Below are 22,216 nucleotides of genomic sequence, written 5' to 3' on the forward strand. Positions count from 1 at the left end.
GCTTCCTCTCCACCATACTTGTATGGTGGGATATTCACACCCACTTGCATCCGAAGACCTCCGCCCCCACTTTTGTTGATATTTAGTCGGTCATTCGCACCTTACCCGCTTTTGGCAAACTATGGCCTTCTTGCAGCCAAACACCTCTGATCTCGCTTTTGATGATGTAAGGTTGGGCATTCAGACCTTGCTTCCCCTGCTTTTCACCAAATATAGTCGGACATTCACACCTTCTTGCAGCCGAACACTTCCGCTCCACCTTTTAGTGTTCTATCACACCTTTTTTTCACCGCATTTTATAGATTATGGTTGGAAATTCTCAACCACTCTCATCCGAAGACCTCTCCTTCCGCTTTTGTTAATATATTTGAACTTTAGTCGGACATTCACACCTTCTTGCAGCTGAACCACCTCCGCTCCCTGTTTTGATCATGTATGGTCTGGCAATACTACTTTTTCTTACCCGTTTGTGAGTAATTATGGCTGGACATTCACACCTACTTTCAGCAGAACACCACCTCTCTCGCTTTTGATGATGTATGGACCGGCATTCTTACCTTTTCTAACACATTTTTCAGCAATTATGGTCGGAGATTCACACCTACTCACAGACAAACAACTCCGCTCCCGCATTTGATGGTGTAGAGTCGGGCATTCTCACCCTTTCTCATCAGCTTTTTGCAAATTATGATCTGACATTAACACCTGCTTTTGACGATGTATGGTTGGGTATTCGCACCTTTTTTTTACCCATTTTTCAGCAATTATGGGTGGACATTCACACCTTCTTGCAGCTGAACACCTCCGCTCCCGCTTTTGATCATACATTGTCGGGCATTCGCACCTTGTCTTACCAGATTTTTACAAACTTTAGTCGAACATTCACACCTTCTTGCAGCTGAACACCTCCGCTCCCTCTTTTGATTATACATTGTCGGGCATTCGCACCTTGTCTTACCCGCTTTTTACAAACTATAGTCAGACATTCACACGTTGCAGCTGAACCACCTCCGCTCCCTGTTTTGATCATGTATGGTCTGGCAATACTACCTTTTCTTACCCGTTTGTGAGTAATTATGGCTGGAAATTCACACCTACTTTCAGCAGAACACCACCTCTCTCGCTTTTGATGATGTATGGACCGGCATTCTTACCTTTTCTAACACATTTTTCAGCAATTATGGTCGCAGATTCACACCTACTCACAGACAAACAACTCCGCTCCCGCATTTGATGGTGTATAGTCGGGCATTCTCACCCTTTCTCATCAGCTTTTTGCAAATTATGATCTGACATCCACACCTACTTGCAGTCGAAGAGTTCTGCTCCCGCTTTTGATTATGTTTGGTTGGATATTCGAACCTTTTCTTAACTGCTTTTTACAAACTTTGGTTGGACGTTCACACCTTCTTGTAGCCGAACACATCCACAGCTGCTTTTGATGATGTATGGTTGGGCATTCGCACCTTTTTTTTACCCATTTTTCAGGAATTATGGGTGGATATTCACACCTTCTTGCAGCTGAACACCTCCTCTCCCACTTATGATCATGTGTGGTTTGATTTTAGAAATTTTTACTTTCATGTTTTCTAGCAATTATTGATGGACATTCAGACCTGCTTGCAGATGAACACCTCCGCTCCCGCTTTTGATCATACATTGTCGGACATTCATACCTTGTCTTACCAGATTTTTACAAACTTTAGTCGAACATTCACACCTTCTTGCAGCTGAACACCTCCGCTTCCGCTTTTGATGGTGTAAAGTCGGGCTTTCGAGCCTTTTCTTACCCGGTTTTTAGAAATTATGGTTGGATATTCAGACCTTGCAGCCGAACACCTCCGCTCCCACTTTTGATCATACATTGTCGGGCATTCGCACCTTGTCTTACCCGCTTTTTACAAACTATAGTCAGACATTCACACGTTGCAGCTGAACCACCTCCGCTCCCTGTTTTGATCATGTATGGAGTGGCAATACTACCTTTTCTTACCCGTTTGTGAGTAATTATGGCTGGACATTCACACCTACTTGCAGTCGAACAGCTCTGCTCCTGCTTTTGATTTTGTTTGGTTGGATATTCGAACCTTTTCTTAACTGCTTTTTACAAACTTTGGTCGGACGTTCACACCTTCTTGCAACCGAACACCTCCGCTTCCGCTTTTGATGGTATATATTCGGGAATTCGAACCTTTTCTTACCCGTTTTTTACAAACCATGGTCGGACTTTCACACCTTCTTGTAGCCGAACAACTCCACTCCCGCTATTGATTGTGTACAGTCGTGTAGTTTAACCTTTTCTTACCCGCTTTTTAACAACTATGGTCGGACATTCACACCGTCTACAGCGGAACACCTCCGCTTCCGCTTTTGATGGTGTATAGTCGGGCATTCGAACCTTTTCTTACCCGCTTTTTACAAACTATGGTCGGACATTCAAACCTTCTTGTAGCCGAAAAGCTCCGCTCCCTCTTTTGATCATACATTGTCGGGCATTTGCACCTTTTCTTACCCGCTTTTTACAAACCATGGTCGGACTGTCACACCTTCATGTAGCCGAACACATCTGCTCCCGCTATTGATTGTGTACAGTCGGGTTTTTTAACCTTTTCTTACCCGCTTTTTACCAACTCTGGTCGGACATTCACACCTTCTTACAGCGGAACACCTCCGCTCCCTCTTTTGATGGTGTATGTTCGGGCATTCGAACCTTTTCTTACCCGCTTTTTACAAATTATGCTCGGACATTCAAACCTTTTTATAGCCGAACACATCCACTCCTGCTTTTGATGATGAGTGGTTGGGCATTCGAACCTACTTCTTGCCCGCTTTTCATTAATTATGGGTGGACATTCACACCTTGTCGCAGCCAAACACCTCCGCTCCCTGTTTTGATGGTGTATGGTTGGACATTCGCACCTTTTCTCACCCGCTTTTTGCAAACTATGGTCAGCAATTCACAGCTTCCTCTCCACCATACTTGTATGGTGGGATATTCACACCCACTTGCATCCGAAGACCTCCGCCCCCACTTTTGTTGATATTTAGTCGGTCATTCGCACCTTACCCGCTTTTGGCAAACTATGGCCTTCTTGCAGCCAAACACCTCTGATCTCACTTTTGATGATGTAAGGTTGGGCATTCAGACCTTGCTTCACCTGCTTTTCACCAAATATAGTCGGACATTCACACCTTCTTGCAGCCGAACACTTCCGCTCCACCTTTTAGTGTTCTATCACACCTTTTTTTTCACCGCATTTTATAGATTATGGTTGGAAATTCTCAACCAATCTATCCGAAGACCTCTCCTCCCGCTTTTGTTAATATATTTGAACTTTAGTCAGACATTCACACCTTCTTGCAGCTGAACCACCTCCGCTCCCTGTTTTGATCATGTATGGTCTGGCAATACTACTTTTTTTTACCCGTTTGTGAGTAATTATGGCTGGACATTCACACCTACTTTCAGCAGAACACCACCTCTCTCGCTTTTGATGATGTATGGACCGGCATTCTTACCTTTTCTAACACATTTTTCAGCAATTATGGTCGGAGATTCACACCTACTCACAGACAAACAACTCCGCTCCCGCATTTGATGGTGTATAGTCGGGCATTCTCACCCTTTCTCATCAGCTTTTTGCAAATTATGATCTGACATTAACACCTGCTTTTGATGATGTATGGTTGGGTATTCGCACCTTTTTTTTACCCATTTTTAAGGAATTATGGGTGGACATTCACACCTTCTTGCAGCTGAACACCTCCTCTCCCACTTATGATCATGTGCGGTTTGATTTTCGAAATTTTTACTTTAATTTTTTCTAGCAATTATTGATGGACATTCAGACCTTCTTGCAGCTGAACATCTCCGCTCCCGCTTTTGATCATACATTGTCGGACATTCATACCTTGTCTTACCAGATTTTTACAAACTTTAGTCGAACATTCACACCTTCTTGAAGCTGAACACCTCCGCTCCCGCTTTTGATGGTGTAAAGTCGGGCTTTTGAGCCTTTTCTTACCCGGTTTTTAGAAATTATGGTTGGACATTCAGACCTTGCAGCCGAACACCTCCGCTCCCTCTTTTGATTATACATTGTCGGGCATTCGCACCTTGTCTTACCCGCTTTTTACAAACTATAGTCAGACATTCACACGTTGCAGCTGAACACCTCCGCTCCCGCTTTTGATGGTGTAAAGTCGGGCTTTTGAGCCTTTTCTTACCCGGTTTTTAGAAATTATGGTTGGACATTCAGACCTTGCAGCCGAACACCTCCGCTCCCTCTTTTGATTATACATTGTCGGGCATTCGCACCTTGTCTTACCCGCTTTTTACAAACTATAGTCAGACATTCACACGTTGCAGCTGAACCACCTCCGCTCCCTGTTTTGATCATGTATGGTCTGGCAATACTACCTTTTCTTACCCGTTTGTGAGTAATTATGGCTGGACATTCACACCTACTTTCAGCAGAACACCACCTCTCTCGCTTTTGATGATGTATGGACCGGCATTCTTACCTTTTCTAACACATTTTTCAGCAATTATGGTCGCAGATTCACACCTACTCACAGACAAACAACTCCGCTCCCGCATTTGATGGTGTATAGTCGGGCATTCTCACCCTTTCTCATCAGCTTTTTGCAAATCATGATCTGACATTCACACCTACTTGCAGTCGAAAAGCTCTGCTCCCGCTTTTGATTATGTTTGGTTGGATATTCGAACCTTTTCTTAACTGCTTTTTACAAACTTTGTTCGGAGGTTCACGTCTTCTTGAAGCCGAACACCTCCGCTTCCGCTTTTGATGGTGTACAGTCGGGCATTTTAACCTTTTCTTACCCGCTTTTTACCAACTATGGTCGGACATTCACACCTTCTTGCAGCTGAACACCTCCGCTCCCGCTTTTGATGGTGTATAGTCGGGCTTTCGAGCCTTTTCTTCCCCGGTTTTTACAAATTATGGTTGGACATTCAGACCTTGCAGCCGAAAACCTCCGCTCCCTCTTTTGATCATACATTGTTGGGCATTCGCACCTTGTCTTACGCGCTTTTTACAAACTTTAGTCAGAAATTCACACCTTGCAGCTGAACCACCTCCGCTCCCTGTTTTGATCATGTATTGTCTGGCAATACTACCATTTCTTACCCGTTTGTGAGTAATCTTCTAAAAGGTCATACCTGTCATTTTTTCCATTGAAACCATAAATATTTAAGAGGTTAAAGTCTTGCCCCATAAAATTCAAGTGTGCTAAAAGTGCCCGTCCGTCTCGCACCAGAACATGCGGATTTTTAATTAGAATGGCCACACCATCATTTTTAATTTGATTTGAGCCACTCCATATCGATAAATTGGGCCACATTTCCTCTCATTGTCTATGGTTTTTCTAAAAAGGTAGTCCACATTCTTGTATTAAAAACACATCTGATTTTATGGAGTCTAAGAAGGATATAATACTCTGGGCTCTTGTCTTTGATTTCACACTTCTCACATTTAGTGTTGAGAAGGTGAGAACCATTAAAAGGATAAAGGAAAGTAGGTATGTCATTTTCGTTTTTCTAAGTTATCAAAACAAATTACACACTCAGGTTATTTCTTGGGAAACTAGCTCTCCTTTTCGGACTCTCGTGTTGGCCTCTGATGCAATGTTGCATTTAACTTTGAGTCCCTGGGGGTTGATTGCAGAGCTAAAGGGAATCAGAGGACAACTCAGATGCCGTCCTCCTCGGCTGTTGACCTTCGGGGAGGTGAGTACCTTCACTAGACTCACCTGTCTGCTCTTCCTCCTCATTTAGCTTAGCTCCACCCTCTGCCTGTGAATTCTCACAGACTTCAGCACTGAGTGGTGAGGCCTCTACAGGCCCCTCTCCTTTTTGCTCCTCACTTCCAATCCAAGCTTTTAGCGGGAAGTTTGAATTTATTGGGTCAACCTCTTCACTTTGTTCACCAACTGCCACCTCTGGTCCTTCTCTTTGTTGGCTTGACTGTGGCTTTACCGTCTTTAATTTGTTGGCAAAAGATTTAGGGCAATCTCAGAAGAGGTGATTTAATTCTCCACAGAGATTACATTTCCTGCCATTTGGACACTCTCCAAAAGTGTCCCCAATTTCTCTGCACTTCCCACATATCACCTTGGTACAAGCCTCAACCAGGTGCCCATGCTCACCACACTTGCGGCAGAGCTTGGGCTGCCCCTGGTACTGGATGTAACCTCGGTTTTCGAGGTGGCCAGAGTGTCACTTTGCATCTCCGCCCACCCGCTGCACTGAGCACTCTTCAGCCCTTTTAAATGGTATAACTTTGCACTCCCGCACGCTCCAGCGAGCACCATTCAAGCAACAACTTTGCACTCCAGCTTCAAACATCGGCACAGTCGCAACAAGTAAGGCAACTCTACTCAGAGAAGTCACTCTGCACAGTAACAAGATTTCTTTTGCACAGACGGAAAGGGCTTCACCCGCAAAGGTAAAGCCTGCCAAAAATAGCAACAACTCATTAGTGCTGCTCTCCACGGAAGTCTTTAGTAAAAGGCGAAAGACTTGTACATTATGAAGAGAAACCAGAGTACGATTATCTGTCACTGCGGGAGCAGGGCATCAGGCTAGTTGGCATAGCCACCTTCCCCATGGTGAGCTTTGCTTGGTTGAGACGCTTGCTCCCCCTCCTTGCTCCTCGGCTGACCAAGTAGGAAAAATCGGGCCCTATTCGATGGCTGCCTTGTCTTTTACTCTGTGCAAAAGACAAGGCAGCCACAAACACCACGGGAACACCGTATTGAGGCTTTGTTCTGACCGCTCATTCAGTGTCGCGTTTCTTTCAAGCAATTCTCCCGGTTAGCCCGCACTCGGCTCGCCCCCAGAGCTGTGTTAAAGTCTACTTCGCATTCACTCTCTTTTCTCAGCAGACTAAAAGAAAGTTTCATCTTGGGCTCCCTGAAACTTCCATCCTGCACCACTGTTTGCTTTTTCACAAGAGCAGAGAAGAGCGCACCGTTCCCAGCGGCACTGCAGTACCGGGTCGATGCTTGGAGTGAACGGAGCAAGCTCCTTTTTCAACTCCTATTGCTAAAAATCCATTTAATATGTAGTCCTCGTACAAAGGCCATATCAGATATTAAACTGATAAGAACAGGTACTACACTTGATCTTAGCCAAAAGGCCGAGAAGCGATAACTGTCCACTGGTTCACGTCCGAGGGCCCTTCCTGGCACAATGCACACTTGTAGCGGTGTTCTTTTTATGGCCATAGGTGGCCAGAGTGTCACTTTGCACCTCCGCCCACCCGCTGCACTGAGCACTCTTCAGCCCTTTTAAATGGTATAACTTTGCACTCCCGCACGCTCCAGCAAGCACCATCCAAGCAACAACGTTGCACTCCAGCTTCAAACATCGGCACAGTCGCAACAAGTAAGACGACTCTACTCAGAGAAGTCACTCTGCACAGTAACAAGATTTCTTTTGCACAGACGGAAAGGGCTTCACCCGCAAAGGTAAAGCCTGCCAAAAATAGAAACAACTCATTAGTGCTGCTTTCCACGGAAGTCTTTAGTAAAAGGCGAAAGACTTGTACGTTATGAAGAGAAACCAGAGTACGATTATCCGTCACTGCGGGAGCAGGGCATCAGGCTAGTTGGCATAGCCACCTTCCCCATGGTGAGCTTTGCTTGGTTGAGACGCTTGCTCCCCCTCCATGATCCTCGGCTGACCAAGTAGGAAAAATCGGGCCCTATTCGATGGCTGCCTTGTCTTTTACTCTGTGCAAAAGACAAGGCAGCCACAAACACCACGGGAACACTGTATTGAGGCTTTGTTCTGGCCGCTCATTCAGTGTCGCGTTTCTTTCAAGTAATTCTCCCGGTTAGCCCGCACTCGGCTTGCCCCCAGAGCTGTGTTAAAGTCTACTTCGCATTCACTCTCTTTTCTCAGCAGACTAAAAGAAAGTTTCATCTTGGGCTCCCTGAAACTTCCATCCTGCACCACTGTTTGCTTTTTCACAAGAGCAGAGAAGAGCGCACCGTTCCCAGCGGCACTGCAGTACCGGGTCGATGCTTGGAGTGAACGGAGCAAGCTCCTTTTTCAACTCCTATTGCTAAAAATCAATTTAATATGTAGTCCTCGTACAAAGGCCATATCAGATATTAAACTGATAAGAACAGTTACTACACTTGATCTTAGCCAAAAGGCCGAGAAGTGATATCTGTCCACTGGTTCACGTCCAAGGGCCCTTCCTGGCACAATGCGCACTTGTAGCGGTGTTCTTTTTATGGCCATAGGTGGCCAGAGTGTCACTTTGCACCTCCGCCCACCCGCTGCACTGAGCACTCTTCAGCCCTTTTAAATGGTATAACTTTGCACTCCCGCACGCTCCAGCAAGCACCATCCAAGCAACATCGGCACAGTTGCGACAAGTAAGGCGACTCTACTCAGAGAAGTCACTCTGCACAGTAACAAGATTTCTTTTGCACAGACGGAAAGGGCTTCACCCGCAAAGGTAAAGCCTGCCAAAAATAGAAACAACTCATTAGTGCTGCTTTCCACGGAAATCTTTAGTAAAAGGCGAAAGACTTGTACGTTATGAAGAGAAACCAGAGTACGATTATCCATCACTGCGGGAGCAGGGCATCAGGCTAGTTGGCATAGCCACCTTCCCCATGGTGAGCTTTGCTTGGTTGAGACGCTTGCTCCCCCCCTTGCTCCTCGGCTGACCAAGTAGGAACAATCGGGCCCTATTCGATGGCTGCCTTGTCTTTTACTCTGTGCAAAAGACAAGGCAGCAACAAAAACACCACGGGAAAACCGTATTGAGGCTTTGTTCTGACCGCTCATTCGGTGTCGCGTTTCTTTCAAGCAATTCTCCCGGTTAGCCCACACTCGGCTCGCTCCTAGAGCCGTGTTAAAGTCTACTTCGCATTCATTCTTGTTTCTCAGCAGACTCTTGGGATTTTATCTATAAAATGAATTCCTTCACTCAAACTATGTTAAAACTGCTTTGTCCTTCATATTTACCATGTCTAGAAAGATTTAAACAAAAAAAACAACGTTGTACTTTGCAGTAAAAGACAGAGCAAATCTAAAGTTTCATGAATCCGAGAATAAGCTTACTTTCATGAGTTCTTCACGATTTGGGATTTTGCTATAAAATGAATTCCTTCACTCAAACTAAATCGCTAATCTGTTACATGTAAGGCAGATGTCAAATTCACCGAAATAGGATCTAAGGGTATTCGGCCAATCGAGCTGTAGCAGCTTCGGTAAAAGAGTATAAGTTGAAGAGTTTGTGAATAAAGGTGTGCGCACACATAGTGAGCTGTAGGAAAATAGGCAGGGAGCAATGCCGGCTGGGGTATATGTTCTTGTATGTTGTCTGACTGTTTGATTTGAATGTGTTGTGTAAGTGTCCCGTTGAATGTTACGTGTTTGGGCTTTGAAACGCTTCACTGTGGTTGTTAACTGTGTGGTGTGTCCTGAAATGTTATATGTTTGGGCTGTGTGACATGCTTAATGCTTGTCAGTAGCTACCCACTTATTCATATATAGCAACTGACAACATAAGAAGTCCGGACATACTTTGATAGTAGTTGTAGAAGTATCCTTATTGATAATAGATAAACTAATTCATAGTGATAGAACAGTAGATGAACAGGTGCCTGCACATGTCTCACGAAAATAAAATGGGTGTATGATTGCTGACGGCAGAGCAATACTGCCAAACTTATGAGTTCTTGTGGCAAACTTGATTCAGTGTCTTGACGTGTATACGCTGTTTCGCTGACTTGATTGTCACAAGAAACAAAGTGTGTTTGATAAGATCCGACCATTTTATTACGGGAGGATCAGTATCAGTATTCGGCTGCAAGTAGGTGTGAATGTCCAACCATAATTTGTAAAAAGCGGGTAAGAAAAGGTTCTCATGCCCGACTATACATTAACAAAAGCGGGAGGAGAGGTCTTCGGATGAGAGTGGGTGAGAATTTCCAACCATAATCTATGAAATGCGGTGAAGAAAAAGGTGTGAATGCTACATAGAACACTCAAAAGTGGAGCGGAAGTGTTCGGCTGCAAGAAGGTGTGAATGTCCGACTATATTTGGTGAAAAGTAGGTGAAGCAAGGTCTGAATGCCCAACCTTACATCATCAAAAGCGAGATCAGGTGTTTGGCTGCAAGAAGGCCATAGTTTGCCAAAAGCGGGTAAGGTGCGAATGACCGACTAAATATCAACAAAAGTGGGGGCGGAGGTCTTCGGATGCAAGTGGGTGTGAATATCCCACCATACAAGTATGGTGGAGAGGAAGCTGTGAATGGCCGACCATAGTAAAAAGCGGGTGAGAAAAGGTGCGAATGTCCACCATTATACACCATCAAAACAGGGAGCGGAGGTGTTTGGCTGCGACAAGGTGTGAATGTCCACCCATAATTAATGAAAAGCGGGCAACAAGTAGGTTTGAATGCCCAACCATACATCATCAAAATAAGGAGCGGAGGTGTTCCGTTGTAAGAAGTTATGAATGTCCGACCATAGTTGGTAAAAAGCGGGTAAGAAAAGGTTAAAATACCCGACTGTACACAATCAATAGCGGGAGCGGAGTTGTTCGGCTACTAAAAAGTGTGAAAGTCCGACCAAGTTTTGTAAAAAGCGGGTAAGAAAAGGTTCGAATGCCCGACAATGTATGATCAAAAGAGGGAGCGGAGTTGTTCAGCTGCAAGAAGGTCTGAATGTCCATCAATAATTGCTAGAAAAAATTAAAGTAAAAATTTTGAAAATCAAACCGCACATGATCATAAGTGGGAGAGGAGGTGTTCAGCTGCAAGAAGGTGTGAATGTCCACCCATAATTACTGAAAAATGGGTAAAAAAAAGGTGCGAATACCCAACCATACATCATCAAAAGCAGCTGTGGATGTGTTCGGCTACAAGAGGGTTTGAACGTCCAACCAAAGTTTGTAAAAAGCAGTTAAGAAAAGTTTCGAATATCCAACCAAACATAATCAAAAGCGGGAGCAGAACTGTTCGACTGCAAGTAAGTGTGAATGTCAGATCATAATTTGCAAAACAACAACTATACACCATCAAATGCGGGAGCGGAGTTGTTCGTCTGTTAGTAGGTGTGAATCTCCGACCATAATTGCTGAAAAATGTGTTAGAAAAGGTAAGAATGCCGGTCCATACATCATCAAAAGCGAGAGAGGTGGTGTTCTGCTGAAAGTAGGTGTGAATGTCCAGCCATAATTACTCACAAACAGGTAAGAAAATGTAGTATTGCCAGATCATACATGATCAAAACAGGGAGCGGAGGTGGTTCAGCTGCAAGAAGGTGTGAATGTCCGACTAAAGTTCAAATATATTCACAAAAGCGGGAGGAGAGGTCTTCGGATGAGAGTGGTTGAGAATTTCCAACCATAATCCATAAAATGCGGTGAAAAAAAGGTGTGATAGAACACTAAAAGGTGGAGCAGACGTGTTCCGCTGTAAGAAGGTGTGAATGTCCGACCATAGTTTGTAAAAAGCGGGTAAGAAAAGGTTAAAATACCCGACTGTACACCACCAATAGCGGGAGCAGGGTTGTTCGGGTACAAGAAGGTGTGAAAGTCCACCCATGGTTTGTAAAAAGCGGGTAACAAAAGGTTCGAATGCCCGAATATATACTATCAAAAGCGGAAGCGGAGGTGTTCGGCTGCAAGAAGGTGTGAACGTCCGACCAAAGTTTGTAAAAAGCAGTTAAGAAAAGGTTCGAATATCCAACCAAACAAAATCAAAAGCGGGAGCAGAGCTGTTCGACTGCAAGTAGGTGTGAATGTCCAGCCATAATTACTCACAACCGGGTAAGAAAAGGTAGTATTGCCAGACCATACATAATCAAAACAGGGAGCAGAGGTGGTTCAGCTGCAACGTGTGAATGTCTGACTATAGTTTGCAAAAAGCGGGTAAGACAAGGTGCGAATAACCGACAATGTATGATCAAAAGAGGGAGCGGAGGTGTTCGGCTGCAAGGTCTGAATGTCCAACCATAATTTCTAAAAACCAGGTAAGAAAAGGCTCGAAAGCCCGACTATACACCATCAAAAGCGGAAGCGGAGGTGTTCGGCTTCAAGAAGACGTGTACCTCCGAACAAAGTTTGTAAAAAGCAGTTAAGAAAAGGTTCGAATATCCAACCAAACATAATCAAAAGCGGGAGCAGAGCTGTTCGACTGCAAGTAGGTGTGAATGTCAGATCATAATTTGCAAAAAGCTGATGAGAAAGAGTGAGAATGCCCGACTATACACCATCAAATGCGGGAACGGAGGTGTTCGGCTCTGAGTAGGTGGGAATGTCCGACCATAATTGCTGAAAAATGTGTTAGAAAAGGTAAGAATGCCGGTCCATACATCATCAAAAGCGAGAGAGGTGGTGTTCTGCTGAAAGTAGGTGTGAATGTCCAGCCATAATTACTCACAAACGGGTAAGAAAAGGTAGTATTGCCAGACCATACATAATCAAAACAGGGAGCGGAGGTGATTCAGCTGCAAGAAGGTCTGAATGTCCGAGCATAGTTTGTAAAAAGCGGGTAAGAAAAGGTTTGAATGCCCGAAAATACACCATCAAAAGAGGGAGCGGACGTGTTCCGCTGTAAGAAGGTGTGAATGTCCGACCAGAGCTGGTAAAAAGCGGGTAAGAAAAGGTTAAAAAACCCAACTGTACACAATCGATAGCGGGAGCAGATGTGTTCGGCTACAAGAAGTTGTGACAGTCCGACCATGGTTTTATAAAAAGCGGGTAAGAAAGGGTGCGAATGCCCGACAATGTATGATCAAAAGAGGCAGCGGAGGCTTTCGGCTACAAGAAGGTTTGAATGTCCGACCATAGTTTGTAAAAAAGCGGGTAAGAAAAGGTTCGCATGCCCGACTATACACCATCAAAAGCGGAAGCGGAGGTGTTCCGCTGTAAGACGGTGTGAATGTCCGACCATAGTTGGTAAAAAGCGGGTAAGAAAAGGTTAAACTACCCGACTGTACACAATAAATAGCGGGAGTGGAGTTGTTCGGCTGCAAGAAGGTGTGAACGTCCGACCAAAGTTTGTAAAAAGCAGTTAAGAAAAGGTTCGAATATCCAACCAAACAAAATCAAAAGCGGGAGCAGAGCTGTTCGACTGCAAGTAGGTGTGAATGTCCAGCCATAATTACTCACAACCGGGTAAGAAAAGGTAGTATTGCCAGACCATACATAATCAAAACAGGGAGCAGAGGTGGTTCAGCTGCAACGTGTGAATGTCTGACTATAGTTTGTAAAAAGCGGGTAAGACAAGGTGCGAATAACCGACAATGTATGATCAAAAGAGGGAGCGGAGGTGTTCGGCTGCGAGGTCTGAATGTCCAACCATAATTTCTAAAAACCAGGTAAGAAAAGGCTCGAAAGCCCGACTATACACCATCAAAAGCGTAAGCGGAGGTGTTCGGCTTCAAGAAGACGTGTACCTCCGAACAAAGTTTGTAAAAAGCAGTGAAGAAAAGGTTCGAATATCCAACCAAACATAATCAAAAGCGGGAGCAGAGCTGTTCGACTGCAAGTAGGTGTGAATGTCAGATCATAATTTGCAAAAAGCTGATGAGAAAGGGTGAGAATGCCCGACTATACACCATCAAATGCGGTAGCGGAGTTGTTCGGCTTTGAGTAGGTGTGAATGTCCAGCCAAAATTACTCACAAACGGGTAAGAAAAGGTAGTATTGCCAGACCATACATGATCAAAACAGGGAGCGGAGGTGGTTCAGCTGCAAGAAGGTCTGAATGTCCGACTAAAGTTTGTAAAAAGCGCGTAAGACAAGGTGCGAATGCCAGACAATGTATGATCAAAAGAGGGAGCGGAGGTGTTAGGTTGCAAGAAGGTCTGAATGTCCAACCATAATTTGTAAAAACCGGGAAGAAAAGGCTCGAAAGCCCTACTATACACCATCAAAGGCGCGAGCAGAGGGGTTCAGCTGCAAGAAGGTCTGAATGTCCATCAATAATTTCTTTAAAACATGAATGAAAATTTTCGAATATCAAACCGCACATGATCATAAGCGGGAGAGGATGTTTTCAGCTGAAAGACGGTGTGAATGTCCACCCATAATTCCTGAAAAATGGGTAAAAAAAGGTGCGAATGCCCAACCATACATTATCAAAAGCAGCTGTGAATATCAGATCATAATTTGCAAAAAGCTGATGAGAAAGAGTGAGAATGCCCGACTATACACCATCAAATGCGGGAGCGGAGGTGTTCGGCTCTGAGTAGGTGGGAATGTCCGACCATAATTGCTGAAAAATGTGTTAGAAAAGGTAAGAATGCCGGTCCATACATCATCAAAAGCGAGAGAGGTGGTGTTCTGCTGAAAGTAGGTGTGAATGTCCAGCCATAATTACTCACAAACGGGTAAGAAAAGGTAGTATTGCCAGACCATACATGATCAAAACAGGGAGCGGAGGTGGTTCAGCTGCAAGAAGGTGTGAATGTCCGACTAAAGTTCAAATATATTAACAAAAGCGGGAGGAGAGGTCTTCGGATGACAATGGTTGAGAATTTCCAACCATAATCTATAAAATGCGGTGAAAAAAAGGTGTTATAGAACACTAAAAGGTGGAGCGGAAGTGTTCGGCTGCAAGAAGGTGTGAATGTCCGACTATATTTGGTGAAAAGCAGGGGAAGCAAGGTCTGAATGCCCAACCTTACATCATCAAAAGCGAGATCAGAGGTGTTTGGCTGCAAGAAGGCCATAGTTTGCCAAAAGCGGGTAAGGTGCGAATGACCGACTAAATATCAACAAAAGTGGGGGCGGAGGTCTTCGGATGCAAGTGGGTGTGAATCTTCCACCATACAAGTATGGTGGAGAGGAAGCTGTGAATTGCTGACCATAGTTTGCAAAAAGCGGTTGAGAAAAGGTGCGAATGTCCAACCATACATGATCAAAACAGGGAGCGGAGGTGTTTGGCTGCGACAAGGTGTGAATGTCCACCCATAATTAATGAAAAGCGGGCAAGAAGTAGGTTCGAATGCCCAACCACACATCATCAAAAGCAGGAGTGGATGTGTTCGGCTACAAGAAGGTTTGAATGTCCGAGCATAGTTTGTAAAAAGCGGGTAAGAAAAGGTTCGAATGCCCAAACATACACCATCAAAAGAGGGAGCGGACGTGTTCCGCTTTAAGAAGGTGTGAATGTCCGACCAGAGTTGGTAAGAAGCGGGTAAGAAAACGTTAAAAAACCTGACTGTACACAATCAATAGTGGGAGCGGATGTGTTCAGCTACAAGAAGGTGTGACAGTCCGACCATGGTTTGTAAAAAGCGGGTAAGAAAAGTTGCAAATGCCCGACAATGTATGATCAAAAGAGGGAGCGGAGCTTTTCGGCTACAAGAAGGATTGAATGTCCGACCATAGTTTGTAAAAAGCGGGTAAGAAAAGGTTCGAATGCCCGACTATACACCATCAAAAGCGGAAGCGGAGGTGTTCCGCTGTAAGACGGTGTGAATGTCCAACCATAGTTGGTAAAAAGCGGGTAAGAAAAGGTTAAACTACCCGACTGTACACAATCAATAGCGTGAGTGGAGTTGTTCGGCTACAAGAAGGTGTGAAAGTCCGACCATGGTTTGTAAAAAGCGGGTAAGAAAAGGTTCGAATTCCCGAATATATACCATCAAAAGCGGAAGCGGAGGTGTTCGGTTGCAAGAAGGTTTGAACGTCCGACCAAAGTTTGTAAAAAGCAGTTAAGAAAAGCGTCGAATATCCAACCAAAGAAAATCAAAAGCGGGAGCAGAGCTGTTCGACTGCAAGTAGGTGTGAATGTCCAGCCATAATTACTCACAAACGGGTAAGAAAAGCTAGTATTGCCAGACCATACATGATCAAAACAGGGAGCGGAGGTGGTTCAGCTGCAACGTGTGAATGTCTGACTATAGTTTGTAAAAAGCGGGTAAGACAAGGTGCGAATGCCCAACAATGTATGATCAAAAGAGGGAGCGGAGGTGTTCGGCTACAAGAAGGTGTGAAAGTCCGACCATGGTTTGTAAAAAGCAGGTAAGAAAAGGTTCGAATGCCCGAACATACACCATCAAAAGAGGGAGCGGACGTGTTCCGCTGTAAGAAGGTGTGAATGTCCGACCATAGTTGGTAAAAAGCGGGTAAGAAAAGGTTAAAATACCCGACTGTACACAATCAATAGCGGGAGCAGAGTTGTTCGGCTACAAGAAGGTGTGAAAGTCCACCCATGGTATGTAAAAAGCGGGTAACAAAAGGTTCGAATGCCCAAATATGTACCATCAAAAGCGGAAGCAGAGGTGTTCGACTGCAAGTAGGTGTGAATATCAGATCATATGCAAAAAGTTGATGAGAAAGGGTGAGAATGCCTGACTAAACACCATCAAATGCGGGAGCGGAAGTGTTTGGCTGTGAGTAGGTGTGAATGTCCGACCATAATTGCTGAAAAATGTGTTAGAAAAGGTAAGAATGCTGGACCATACATCATCAAAAGCGGGAGAGGTGGTGTTCGGCTGCAAGAAGGTGTGAAAGTCCGACCATGGTTTGTAAAAAGCGGGTAAGAAAATGTTTGAATGCCCGAATATACACCATCAAAAGTGGAAGCGGAATTGTTCGGCTGCAAGAAGGTGTGAACGTCCGACCAGTTTGTAAAAAGCAGTGAAAAGCGAGAAAAAGCTTTTCGTTAGTTTTGCATGATTTGGGATTTTGCTTATAAAATGCATTCCTTCACTCAAACTATGTTAAAACTGATTTGTCCTTCATATTTACCTTGTCTAGAAAGATTTAAACAAAAAAAAACCCCAACGTACTTTGCAGTAAAAGAAAGAGCAAATCTAAGATCTAAAAGTTTCAGGAATCCGAGTATAAGCTTGCTTTCATGAGTTCTTCACGATTTCGGATTTTGCTACAAAATGAATTGCTTTGCTCAAACCAAGTTAAACCTGCTTTGTCCTTCCATATTTATCAATGTCGAGATAGATTTAAACAAAACAAAGAAAACACGTTGTACTTTGCAATATAACAAATAGCAACACTGAAGGATCAGGAATCCGAGAATAAGCTTTTCATGTGTTGTGCATGTTTTGAGATTTTGTTTTAAAATGAATTCCTTCACTCAAACTATGTTAAAACTGCTTTGACATTGATAAATATGAAGACAAAGCAATTTTAACTTGGTTAGAGCAAAGCAATTCATTTTATAGGAAAATCCGAAATCATGCAGAACGTATGAAAATAAGCTTATTCTCGGATTCCTGTTCCTTCAGTGTTGCTCTTTCTTCTACTGCAATATACAATGTTGTTCTTTGTTGAAGTCGATCTAGACATTGATAAATATGAAGTTAAAAGCAGTTTTAACATAGTTTGAGTGAAGGAATTCATTTTATAGCAAAATCCCAAATCATGCAGAACGTATGAAAAGAAGCTTATTCTCGGATTCCTGTTCCTTCAGTGTCTCTCTTTCTTCTACTGCAATATACAATGTTGTTCTTTGTTGAAGTCGATCTAGACATTGATAAATATGAAGGACAAAGAAGTTTTCACTTGGTTTGAGTGAAGGAATTCATTTTATACATAAAATCCCAAATCATGCAGAACGTATGAAAGTAAGCTTATTCTCGGATTCCTGTTCCTTCAGTGTTGCTCTTTCTTCTACTGCAATATACAATGTTGTTCTTTGTTGAAGTCGATCTAGACATTGATAAATATGAAGGTAAAAGCAGTTTTAACATAGTTTGAGTGAAGGAATTCATTTTATAGCAAAATCCCAAATCATGCAGAACGTATGAAAAGAAGCTTATTCTCGGATTCCTGATCCTTCAGTGTCTCTCTTTCTTCTACTGCAAAATCTAATGTTGTTCTTTGTTGAAGTCGATCTAGACATTGATAAATATGAAGGTAAAAGCCGTTTTACCATAGTTTGATTGAAGGAATGCATTTTATAAGCAAAATCCCAAATCATGCAGAACTCATGAAAAGCTTTTTCTCGGATTTCTGAACCTTTCTTTCTTTTACTGCAAAATACTACGTTGTTTTTTGTTCAAATCTATCTAGACATTTATAAATACCAGCCGAACATCTCTGCTGCCGCTTTTGATAATTTATGGTTTGGTATTCTTACCTTTTCTTACCCGTTTGTGAGTAATTATGGCTGGATATTCACACCTTCTTGCAGCCGAACACCACCTCTCCCGCTTTTGATGATGTATGGGCTGGCATTCTTACCTTTTCTAACACATTTTTCAGCAACTAGGGTGGGACATTCACACCTACTCACAGACAAACACCTCCGCTCTCGCATTTGATGGTGTATAGTAGGGCATTCTCACCCTTTCTCATCAGCTTTTTGCAAATTATGATCTGACATTCACACCTACTGCTTTTTACAAACTATGGTCAGACATTCACACCGTCTTACAGTGCAACACCTCCGCTCCCGCTTTTGATGGTGTATAGTCGGGCATTCAAACCTTTCTTACCCGCTTTTTACAAACTTTGGTCGGACATTCAGACCTTCTTGTAGCCGAAAACCTCCGCTCCCTCTTTTGATCATACATTCGCACCTTTTCTTACCCGCTTTTTACAAACCATGGTGAGACTTTCACACCTTCTTGTAGCCGAACACATCCGCTCCCGCTATTGATTGTGTACAGTCGGATATTTGAACCTTTTCTTACCTTCTTTTTACCAACTATGGTTGGGCATTCACACCTACTTACAGCGGAACACGTCCGGTCTGTCTTTTGATGGTGTATGTTCGGGCATTCGAAGCTTTTCTTACCCGCTTTTTACAAACTATGCTCGGACATTCAAACCTTCTTGTAGCCGAACACATCCACTCCTGCTTTTGATGATGAGTGGTTGGGCATTCGAACCTACTTCTTGCCCGCTTTTCATTAATTATGGGTGGACATTCACACCTTGTCGCAGCCAAACACCTCCGCTCCCTGTTTTGATGGTGTATGGTTGGACATTCGCACCTTTTCTCACCCGCTTTTTGCAAACAATGGTCAGCAATTCATAGCTTCCTCTCCACCATACTTGTATGGTGGAATATTCACACCCACTTGCATCCGAAGACCTCCGCCCCCACTTTTGTTGATATTTAGTCGGTCATTCGCACCTTACCCGCATTTGGCAAACTATGGCCTTCTTGCAGCCAAACACCTCTGATCTCGCTTTTGATGATGTAAGGTTGGGCATTCAGACCTTGCTTCACATGCTTTTCACCAAATATAGTCGGACATTCACACCTTCTTGCAGCCGAACACTTCCGCTCCACCTTTTAGTGTTCTATAACACCTTTTTTTCACCGCATTTTATAGATTATGGTTGGAAATTCTCAAACACTCTCATCCGAAGACTTCTCCTCTCGCTTTTGTTAATATATTTGAACTTTAGTCGGACATTCACACCTTCTTGCAGCTGAACCACCTCCGCTCCCTGTTTTGATCATGTATGGTCTGGCAATACTACCTTTTCTTACCCGTTTGTGAGTAATTATGGCTGGACATTCACACCTACTTTCAGCAGAACACCACTTCTCTCGCTTTTGATGATGTATGGACCGGCATTCTTACCTTTTCTAACACATTTTTCAGCAATTATGGTCGGAGATTCACACCTACTCACAGACGAACAACTCCGCTCCCGCATTTGATGGTGTATAGTTGGGCATTCTCACCCTTTCTCATCAGCTTTTTGCAAATTATGATCTGACATCCCTCCCTCCTGAGCTGTCACCTTATCGTGGTGGGGGAGTTTGCGTGCCCCAATGAGTCCGGGAGCTATGTTGCTCGGGGCTTTAAGCCCCTGGTAGGGTCACCCAAGGCAAGCAGATCCTAGATGAGGGACCAGACAAAGAACAGCTCAAAAGACCCCTTATGATGAACAAAAAATTTGGACCTCGTGATCCCTTGCCCGGATATGGGACACCGGGGCCTCCCCCCGGAGCCAGGCCCGGGGTGGGGCCCGGCAGCGGGCGCCTGGTGGCCGGGTCTGTGCCCATGGGGCTCGGTCGGGCATAGCCCGAAATGATGACGTGGGTCCCCCTTCCGACGGGCTCACCACCCGTGGGAGGGGCCAAGGGGGTCGGGTGCGATGTGAGCTGGGTAGCGGCCGAAGGCAGAGGCCTTGGCGGTCTGATCCTCGGCTACTGAAGCTAGCTCTTGGGACGTGGAATGTCACCTCTCTGTTGGGGAAGGAGCCGGAGCTGGTGCGCGAGGCTGAGCGGTTCCGGCTAGATATAGTCGGACTCACCTCGATGCACGGCTTGGGCTCTGGAACCAGTCCTCTTGAGAGGGGTTGGACTCTCTTCCACTCTGGAGTTGCCCGTGGTGAGAGGCGCAGAGCAGGTGTGGGCATACTTATTGCCCCCCGGCTGTGTGCCAGTACATTGGGGTTTACCCCAGTGAACGAGAGGGTAGCCTCCCTCCGCCTTCGGGTGGGGGGACGAGTCCTGACTGTTGTTTGTGCCTATGCGCCAAACAGCAGTTCAGAGTACCCACCCTTTTTGGAGTCTCTGGGGGAGGCACTGGAGAATGCTCCTACCGGAGACTCCCTCTTTCTGCTGGGGGACTTCAATGCTCACGTGGGCAATGACAGTGAGACCTGGAGGGGTGTGATTGGGAGGAACGGCCCCCCCGATCTGAACCAGAGTGGTGTTATGTTGTTGGACTTCTGTGCTGGTCATGGACTGTCCATAACGAACACCATGTTCAGACATAAGGGTGTCCATATGTGCACTTGGCACCAGGACACCCTTGGCCGCAGTTCGATGATCGACTTTGTGGTTGTATCATCGGACTTGCGGCCGTATGTCCTGGACACTCGGGTGAAGAGAGGGGCGGAGCTGTCAACTGATCACCACCTGGTGGTGAGTTGGCTCCGCTGGTGGGGGAGGATGCCGATCAGACCTGGCAGGCCCAAACGTATTGTGAGGGTCTGCTGGGAGCGTTTGTCAGAATCCCCCGTCAGAAGGAGCTTTAACTCCCACCTCCGGCAGAGCTTCAACCATATCCCGGGGGAGGTGGGGGACATTGAGTCCGAATGGGCCATGTTCCGTGACTCCATTGCCGAGGCAGCTGATCGGAGTTGTGGCCGTAAGGTGGTCGGTGCCTGTCGTGGCGGCAACCCTCGAACCTGCTGGTGGACACCAGTGGTGAGGGAAGCCGTCAAGCTGAAGAAGGAGTCCTATCGGGCCTTTTTGGCCAGTGGGACCCTGGAAGCAGCTGATAGGTACCGACAGGCCAGACGGGCTGCGGCTTCGGCGGTTGCTGAGAAAAAAACTCGGGCCTGGGAGGAGTTCGGTGAGACCATGGAGAACGATTTCCGGACGGCCTCGAAGAGATTCTGGTCCACCATCCGGCGTCTCAGGGGGGGGAAGCGGCTCACAGTCAACACTGTTTACAGTGGGGACGGGGCTTTGCTGACCTCAACTAGGGATGTTGTGAGTCGGTGGGGGGAGTACTTCGAGGAACTCCTCAATCCTACCAACACGTGCTCGGAAGAGGCAGAGTCGGAGAGCTCGGAGACGGGGCCTCCCATTTCTGGGGCTGAGGTTGCCGAGGTGGTCAAAAAGCTCCTCGGTGGCAAGGCCCCGGGGGTGGATGAGGTCCGTCCTGAGTTTCTCAAGGCTCTGGATGTTGTAGGGCTGTCTTGGCTGACACGCCTCTGCAGCATCGCGTGGACATCGGGGACAGTGCCTCTGGACTGGCAGATTGGGGTGGTGGTCCCCCTCTTTAAAAAGGGGGACCGGAGGGTGTGTTCCAACTATAGGGGTATCACACTCCTCAGCCTCCCTGGTAAGGTCTATTTGGGGGTATTGGAGAGGAGGATCCGTCGGATAATCGAGCCTCGGATTCAGGAGATGCAGTGTGGCTTTCGTCCTGGCCGTGGAACAGTGGACCAGCTCTATACCCTCGGCAGGATCCTGGAGGGTGCATGGGAGTTCGCCCAACCAGTCTACATGTGTTTTGTGGACTTGGAGAAAGCGTTCGACCGTGTCCCTCGTGGAGTCCTGTGGGGGGTGCTCCGGGAATATGGAGTGCCGGACCCCTTGATAGGGTCCGTTCGGTCTCTGTATGACCGGTGCCAGAGTTTGGTCCGCATTGCCGGCAGTAAGTCGGATACGTTTCCGGTGAGAGTTGGACTCCGTCAGGGCTGCCCTTTGTCACCGATTCTGTTCCTAACTTTTATGGACAGAATTTCTAGGCGCAGCCAGGGCGT

General features: G+C 45.5%; 5 non-coding genes across 5 annotated transcripts; all 5 read right to left on the reverse strand.

Annotated features, from left to right (window-relative positions):
- Positions 1–6,459: 6,459 nt before the first annotated feature.
- LOC140308306 (U5 spliceosomal RNA) lies at positions 6,460–6,573 on the reverse strand. Its single transcript, XR_011916265.1, has one exon. It is a non-coding gene; the product is annotated as a U5 spliceosomal RNA (small nuclear RNA).
- Positions 6,574–6,984: 411 nt separating this feature from the next.
- Positions 6,985–7,175, reverse strand: LOC140307918 (U2 spliceosomal RNA). The gene has a single exon (XR_011915939.1). It is a non-coding gene; the product is annotated as a U2 spliceosomal RNA (small nuclear RNA).
- Positions 7,176–7,483: 308 nt separating this feature from the next.
- Positions 7,484–7,597, reverse strand: LOC140308184 (U5 spliceosomal RNA). Its single transcript, XR_011916154.1, has one exon. It is a non-coding gene; the product is annotated as a U5 spliceosomal RNA (small nuclear RNA).
- Positions 7,598–8,008: 411 nt separating this feature from the next.
- LOC140308141 (U2 spliceosomal RNA) lies at positions 8,009–8,199 on the reverse strand. Its single transcript, XR_011916115.1, has one exon. It is a non-coding gene; the product is annotated as a U2 spliceosomal RNA (small nuclear RNA).
- A 285-nt stretch (positions 8,200–8,484) lies between these two features.
- LOC140308384 (U5 spliceosomal RNA) lies at positions 8,485–8,598 on the reverse strand. The gene has a single exon (XR_011916336.1). It is a non-coding gene; the product is annotated as a U5 spliceosomal RNA (small nuclear RNA).
- Positions 8,599–22,216: the final 13,618 nt, after the last annotated feature.

Source organism: Leuresthes tenuis, unplaced genomic scaffold (genome assembly GCF_036924035.1).
Source record: "Leuresthes tenuis unplaced genomic scaffold, fLeuTen1.0.hap1 SCAF_5, whole genome shotgun sequence".
Classification (NCBI taxonomy): Eukaryota; Metazoa; Chordata; class Actinopteri; order Atheriniformes; family Atherinopsidae; genus Leuresthes; species Leuresthes tenuis.